Source organism: Chlorocebus sabaeus, chromosome X (assembly GCF_047675955.1).
Source record: "Chlorocebus sabaeus isolate Y175 chromosome X, mChlSab1.0.hap1, whole genome shotgun sequence".
Taxonomy (NCBI): Eukaryota; Metazoa; Chordata; class Mammalia; order Primates; family Cercopithecidae; genus Chlorocebus; species Chlorocebus sabaeus.
Genome location: NC_132933.1, coordinates 143,824,432 through 143,832,328, shown reverse-complemented (window position 1 = coordinate 143,832,328; position 7,897 = coordinate 143,824,432).

The window sequence follows — 7,897 nt, the reverse complement described above, 5'->3', positions numbered from 1 at the left end:
ACCTCCATGGAATTCGAGGCACAAGGAGAACTGGTACAAACATGAAGCTCCTGCTGTTCATTTTGTGGTGAGTAACAGAGTCCATTGTCTGATCCAGGAGTCTCATGATTTCTGTCAGCGTCCTTGGTACTGTGACTGGCAAAACTGTTCATATGAAAGTAGGGTAAAATCTCAGACCCTCCTCAGTTCTTGAGAAATGGATAAATAAAATTTTGAAGTGGTTATACAACAGGTTGCCATAGAACAGAATAAATAAATTAAAACAACAGCTATCCACACAGATAAATTTCAATAATAGGCCAGGCGTGGTGGCTCACACCTGTAATCCCAGCACGCTGGGAGGCTGAGGTGGACAGATCACCTGCAGTCAGGAGTTTGAGACCAGCCTCGCCAACATGGCAAAACCCCGTCTCTACTCAAAATGCAAAATCAAATAGAAAGATCAGCCCAGCTACTCTGGAGGCTGAGGCATGAGAATCGCTTGAATCCGGGAGGAGAAGGTTACAGTGAGCCGAGATTGCAGGACTGCACTCCAGCCTAGGGGATACAGAGAGACCGTGTCTCAAAAAAAAAAAAAAAAAGCAATAATATATTTTTAAGTGAACATAGCTGAAGCACAAAATAATATATCCAGCACTTTCATAAAATCAATGTTTCTTTGGGCATGTACACATGTGTAAAATACAAATGGGCACTGACATATAATCTTCAGGATAATGCTTAACTCAGGAGAAGCAGGATGGATGAACTGAAGCAGAATTTCTTAAATCTTATGAAAATATCTAAAAATGCTAACATGTGTTCCTTCCATCAGCTGGGTATAGAAGTTTACTATATAGATCCACAGTCTTTATATGCAATTCTGAAAAATTTGTTCTTAATTCTCTCTCAAAAATTTTACAGTGGCAAAAACCTAAAATGAATTGAGAGAAGCTATTGATAGTCTTTATTTGCCTCACTTTATGTGACTGTTCAAACATTTCATGCACAACTATGAAGGTGTTTGATCATGGTGTGCTCCCCCAGCCCCGCCAGCAGTGTGGCCTACTCAATGGCTTATGCCCATAGTTCATCTTTCTAAAATCTGGAAAATTCTGAATTCTGAGTCTCCATAGCTTCCAAGATTTGAGGTAAGGGCTTGTAATCTTGACATATTCTCTTGAAATATGATATATATATATAATATTACATATTTTATATATATTACATATATTACATATTTTATAATTTAAAGGTACTAAAATGAGGGCCAGGTGTGGTGGCTCGTACCTGTAATCCCAGTACTTTGGGAGGCTGAGGTGGGAGGATTGCTTGATTCCAGGAGTTCGAGACCAATCTGCGCAACATAGTGAGACCCCCCCCATCACTACAAAAGAGGAAATAAAAAATTAACCAGGTGTGGTGGCATGCACCTGTAGTCCCAACTACTCAGGAGGCTGAGGCAGGAGGATTGTTTGAGCCTGGGAGGTCAAGGTTACAGAGAGCCATGATTGCACCACTGCACTCTAGACTTGGGAACAGAACAACACCCTGTCTCAAAAAAAAAAAAAAAAAAAAAAAAAAAAATATATATATATATATATATATGTATATATGAAAAAGAAAAAAGCTCTAACACTAACTAGCTCCACCACTTTTAAAATGTAAAACCAAATGTGCATTGCAGAATGCACATGATTCTCTACAAAACAGAGCTCAGGGCATAGGTCAAGGAGCCCTTGGATGCATCACATCAGCCTGGTGTCCACTCCTAGCCTCATAGTGACAAAAGGAAACCTGTTCCTTATGCACAGCATGGAGAAGACCATTCTGGAAACATTAATCCATGGTTTTTGTAATTCCTAGAGCATATTCTAGAAAACAAATATATTATTTTAAAACTTGGTAAGATAAAATGATACAAGATTTTTCTGTACCTATGAAAGAGCTAAAGCTTACTTCTGTTCATATTGCCCTTACGGTCCCTGCGTGACTATTAGATTCATGCCTGACCTAAGAGCTCCAGGTCCCCCAAGTGATGAATACAGCTGAGCACTTGTGTCTTTGGATAGGATGCCTCTTACACAGCTCTTCAGAAGCTTTTGGCCTCTCTAGTCTTCCTGTGCCATCACCCAGCTCTGCACAGGCTCTGAGCAGCTCCATGCAGCTGCACCCTGATACCTGTCAGATTCATGCTGGGAGCCTCCTGCCTTCCTTCTCCCTAAGGGCATCTCTGTTGGAGTCATGGTATGGGATAACTTGGGTGTCCGCTGACTGCACGCTCTGCAATGCAGGGGAATGGTTGCCTGCTGAGGGCGAATGTTTGATCAGAGGGGTTTGGAGCCAGATGACAGATGCTCTCCCTTCCTCACCCTGGCTGGCTGGTCTGAAAAACATTCCCGCCCTTTACAGACAGTGTCACCGAATGGAGTAACCAGTAGCCCCTGGTGGTGACCCACTGGGTAAATCGCTCCTGAATTAGATCCTCCTCTCTTCCTGCCCAACCCACCTTGTCCGTGGTTTCTGCCCATGGGGGTTACTCTCCAAAATAAAATGTCCTATCTCAGGCTCATTCTCTGAAAAAATTAAGCCAAAATAGCTTCATGCCAATCTCACATTTCCAGGTCGGTCCAGGTATTTTGGGGAAAAAAAAAGACTTTTCCCCTAACTCTAAAAAAAATCCCAGGTAACCTCAGAAACTCAGAAAACCATTTCTGAGTTGCTATCCATTTCTGTGCACTACTTTTTACCTAGGGCAGTAAGATCTTCTCTGAAGCTCAAGTTTTCTTCCAAAGCACTCACTTAAATTGCCCCTGTTGGCAAACAATTCACAAACCTGCCTCCGGTGTTGTCAAAGACCAAAGCTGACTTATTAAGACACATCCGTGGTTTCCGGGCATTTTAATTGATGGTAGCTCGGTTTAATTCCTGCCTGTCTGCGCAGGCCCTTTGATCAGAATGAGCCCTTGCTTTGCTTCTCTGGTCCTAACGATGAGCTTCTACCCATGCATCCGATTTGCCTGACAGAGTCACACACTGGAGCTTGGACTTTGCTTCTGTGACTCCTAAGCGGAAATAAAGCAATTGACCTGCGTGAGGAAACACCCCCGAGCTAGACTCCTCCGCTTGGTGTCCTGCTCGGCGCCTTACACTGCACAAAACCAAATCCAAACCATAACTGAGCCACAGGACGTCTTCCTCTGACTTCTCATGCTAGCACTCATTCTAACTTCTCTTCCGGCATGTTCTGTGAAGCAATAAATAGAACTAAGTGTCTTTTTAGGACATTTTTTATTGCAACATGTTTTTTTTCTGCCTCCTGCCATCTTATTGTGTTATGTCACCAAACACCAGAGAGACACAAAACAGATGTTCCCAATAGGAGCAAGCACAGAGGGAATTTCCCTATCAGAAACCATGACGAGGAATCTCTTGGAAATCAGCTATGCTCATGGTGATACTATTTGGAGCCCTGGATGTAAGGTGGAGTGAGCAGCCCACACAGGAAGGGTAGCACTAAGTTTCTCTCTGTGGAATAATGTAAAAGGAAAACAATGTCTTGGCAGTTAAAAAGGAAATGAAAGATCAAATGCTTATTGTTACAAATGCTTTGAGATAATGTTCAAGTTTCTTTGTGGCATTGGAAAAAAAAAGTTTCACAAAAATGTTGTTTGGAAGGAATATACTGCTGCGTAGTTCATGGACATTTTTATAAACAACTATTTTTTCTTGGGATGGTATTGGTGCATTGGAGTACAACTGAATTTTATGTCTGACATATTGCCATACACAAAATTCCATACCCCCAAATTCTTACCTCCTAATGTGTACAGAAGAAGAATGATAATGTGAATGAAAATAAGAAAGAGTGAAAAATAAGAATTTATAAAGTCCTATTTGGTTCATTACATATATTTAAGACAAAGATATTAGATTATTTATTATCTTGCAGAACTCCATGCCCCTTTGTACAAATACGAACTGAAATAAGTAACAATATAGCTCACAGGCTTCCCATTGAAGAAAGCAGACTTAGCGCATATTTTACATCGTTTCTCTCTTAAGACTTCTTAAATTGATGGTAAATGGGTGATCAAAATAACAAATCCATGACAATAAAAATGTTATGGTGTAAAGCTATTGACAGATAAGCAATTTCAACTAAATTCTACATCAAAGTTTCCTAACCCCAGCACTCTTGACGTTTGAATAATTCTAGATTATGAGGGCAGCATCTCCGTAATATGAGTTTAGCAGCATCCCTGGTCCCTACCCACTCAATACCAGTAGCATCTTCCCTCACCCCCAACTACAACAACCCCAAATCTCTTCCAGACGTTTATCAAGTATCTCCTGGGGGCACCATCATCCTCGTGAAGAACTAATGGTCTAAAGACAGAGAGAACACGAAGGAATGTTTACTCACACAACTGAGAAGAGAAGGCTGTAGCCTAGAACATTTGTAGAGGGTACCACAGTGCAGAAGACAGGCAAGTGGCACATCAGAGCATCCAAGAAAGTCTAACAAGGATGCTACTGTGCAATAGAACATCAGAGAGAGGGAAGGAGTGAGGGAGCAGAGAATACTGAGACTCAGTGGAGTCTGTAGACAGAACAGTAGAATAAATACATGTGTACATACACACACGTGCAACACACCCACATACACATGCACACCCATGCAGATACATGCCCTCAAACACACTCATACATGCACACACATCTGGATGCACATGCATGCACACATACTCTGTCATACTCACATATGCAGCAGGCAGAATGTCCATCTACACATGAATAAACAGTATGTGGTCTACCCAGACGATGAAACGTTATTCAGCCAGAAAAGGAATGAAGGACTGACACATGCTACGACATGGATGAAGCTGGAAAACATCATGCTCCGTGAACGGAGTCAGACACAAAAGGCCACATGTTGTATGATTCCATTGATATGAAATATCCAGAATAGGTAAATGCACAGACACAGAAAGCACATGAGTAGTAACCGGGAGCCACAGGAGGAGGAAAAGGGTAGTGACTGATTAGTGGATAAGCATTTCATTTCCGGATGATGAAAATGCCCTGGAACTAGACAGAAGAATAATCTTGTGAATGTACTTAATGCCACTGAGCCGGAAACTCGTACGCTTAAAATGGTCAATTTTATATGTATTTGACTCCAGTTTTTAAAAAAGAAAAGAAAAAGAACTCTCTTGGTGTTGGGAAATCAGATTACTCTGGGAGCCGAAGGCCAGGTGTTCCCACATTGCTGAGAGCAAAATGCAGTAAAAGATCTCTGAGTTTAAATAAATTGGGTTGAAATCCTGGTTACTACGTATGAGTGAGGTGAGCGTGGACAAGTTAATTTTTCTATAGTTGGATTTCCTTTCCTGCAAAGTACATTCCAGGATTGTCCTGAGAGACTATGAATGAGGCAGATGGAAGCTCCTGGCACAGAGCAGGCCCTTCGGTGCTCACGGGCGGCCCTCCCGGCCTCGGTGGCTCCATTCCACTCAGCAGCGTACCCAGCTCTTCTTCATAGCCAGCAGTAGCCTTATTACGCGCTCACCATTTGCAGAATGTGACAAAAATCTGCTGCAGCTTTTTTTGTTTGGCCATGGTTTTCTAGGTGAAGGACTCATTCCGCTAAGTGTAACCTTCACTTACAGAGCGTAAAACGAGCCTGATGCTTAACTGAAGGACCACAAGCATAGCTGTAATAATATTCAAGCAATATTTTCAGATCATGCAAGGGACTCACTGTGAGAATTCAGCCTCTATTGAACTGGTAGGATTGTTTTCACAATTTCTGTCTTACAAAAAACTCGACAGCAAGAATCTCAAAAAGAAGCTGAAACAGATTGCATATGCTTTGTGTCTTCCACAACTGTAGCCCTGCAAACATACTTGGCTGAGTTAATGGTCTTCGTAAAAGGCTAGCTGCAGTCACACTTAGTGTACCCCCTTTAGCCAGCTGAGAAAACAAACTTCACGGTGGTTTTGTGAACCTTCTCATGTCTCCCACGAACGCCTGTAAGATGGAAACTTTGCAGGCCAGCAAGCTGTCCAGGCAGCAGCCTTCTCCTGCCTCTTCATCCTCCTTAGCCCCCTCCAGCTCCCTCCTCCACCCCCCAGCCACAGCCCGCATTTGCAAAACACAGCCTTTGCTTGTCCCTTTCAAATGCATCCCAGCCACTGACAGAAGCTGGCTTTGTTTTTAAAAACTTTTCCTGTAATAGCTCACCGAGGTCAGGCCTCAGTTTTGTAGGCAGCTCTCATTAAACTTAGGTTATCAAAGGCTTTCCTTGCCACTGTCAGTTTGCCAGGCTTAATGGGAATAAGCAGTGTAATGTTCCTATTAATTTTTTTTTTTTTTTGAGACGGAGTCTCACTCTGTGGACCAGGCTGGAGTGCAGTGGCACGAACTCGGCTCACTGAAACCTCCGCCTCCCGGGTTCAAGCGATTCTCCTGCCTCAGTCTCCCAAGTAGCTGGGATTACAGGTCCTATTAAATATAAGAAGCATTTTGAGCAAATATCACAAGGGTTCTAGCTTTATTTACAATTTGTGGTTCTCAACTTGGGGCAATTTTGTCTCCCGGGAGATCTGAGGCAAAGTCTGGAAACATTTCTGGTCGTCACAGTTGGGGAGGGAGGGTTGCTACTGACATCCAGTGGGGAGAGGCGACAGACGCTGCCAAACAGCCTCCAGTGCACAGGACAGGATCACCCCATCCTCTTGCAGCAAAGAAATTAGGGGTCCCAGACGTCAATTATGCTGAAACTGAGAAAACTTGACTTAGAGGAACACCCCAATAATTTAAACATTCATCTCACTGCCCCCCAAACAAAAAACCATAACTCATAGAAATTTTTCTTACCTATTCATTCTTTACATATGTATTCATTGCTGAATTTGTTTCTGTCTTGAGTCTAATTGGGACTTGCACTGCGGGTTGCTGCAGAGCCTTTGTGCACATTCCTTCCTTGTTTTCCTCGGGAAGTTGCTAGGATAGAAGGGAAAGTCTGCTTGTTTGTTCCTAGGATAATCGATGGTGCAGTCAGGCCGGGTTCCTGCAGTACAGTTAGGGTTTTGTTTTTTTTTTAAGAGATAAATCAGATTCATGCAATGAAATAGCAGGGTTTTTGTTGTATTTGGGTCATTCTTCAATTTTAAGAGAATATATCTCAGCACAACATCACCTGAACAAAAGAGAACTAGAAGTGAAATCCTTAATTCGGTAATAAAGTTGCTCCTTGCCCAAGGAGCTGAGTCCTCAGAGGGAACAGGCCTGGCCTTTAAAGGGCAGAGTTCTTCCCAGATTCACAAAGCAGGAGATAGAGCAGTGCTTCCCAAATGTTGATATGCATCAGAATCCCCTGGAGAGCCTGTGATGGGGCAGATTCCTGAGCTCAAGCCTGAGATGCTGACTCCTTGGTTCTGGGATGGGGCTGAGCATTGACATTTTGAGCAAGTGCCCAGGGAAGGAGTGCACGTTGAAAAGCAAGCCTCTGTAGTGTAAAAATGCACATCTTAACACCAATATCACCTGAAGAGACTCATGGCTCCTTACAATTTGTCTATAGAAGATCCTCATGGTCCCAAACAACTTCTTTCCCATATGTACTTCGGGCTCTGAGTTGCTTCTGTTAAATCAAGTTTAGCCTGAAGCTGCCTCCTTACATCTTTTAAGTTCAGCTTAAAGGTTTTTCTGTACAATTGTGAACTATAGCCTAAATGGAATTGTAAACAGACTATAACCTACTCTTCTGCCAATCACTGAGTTTTGGCCAATCACAGGTGACCAACTGTTCAAATCGTGTTCAAATAAGACAAATGCCTAGCTGTAACCAATCTGGCTGTTTCCGTACCTCACTTCTGTTTTCCGTACGTTACTTTTCTTTTTCTGTCTATA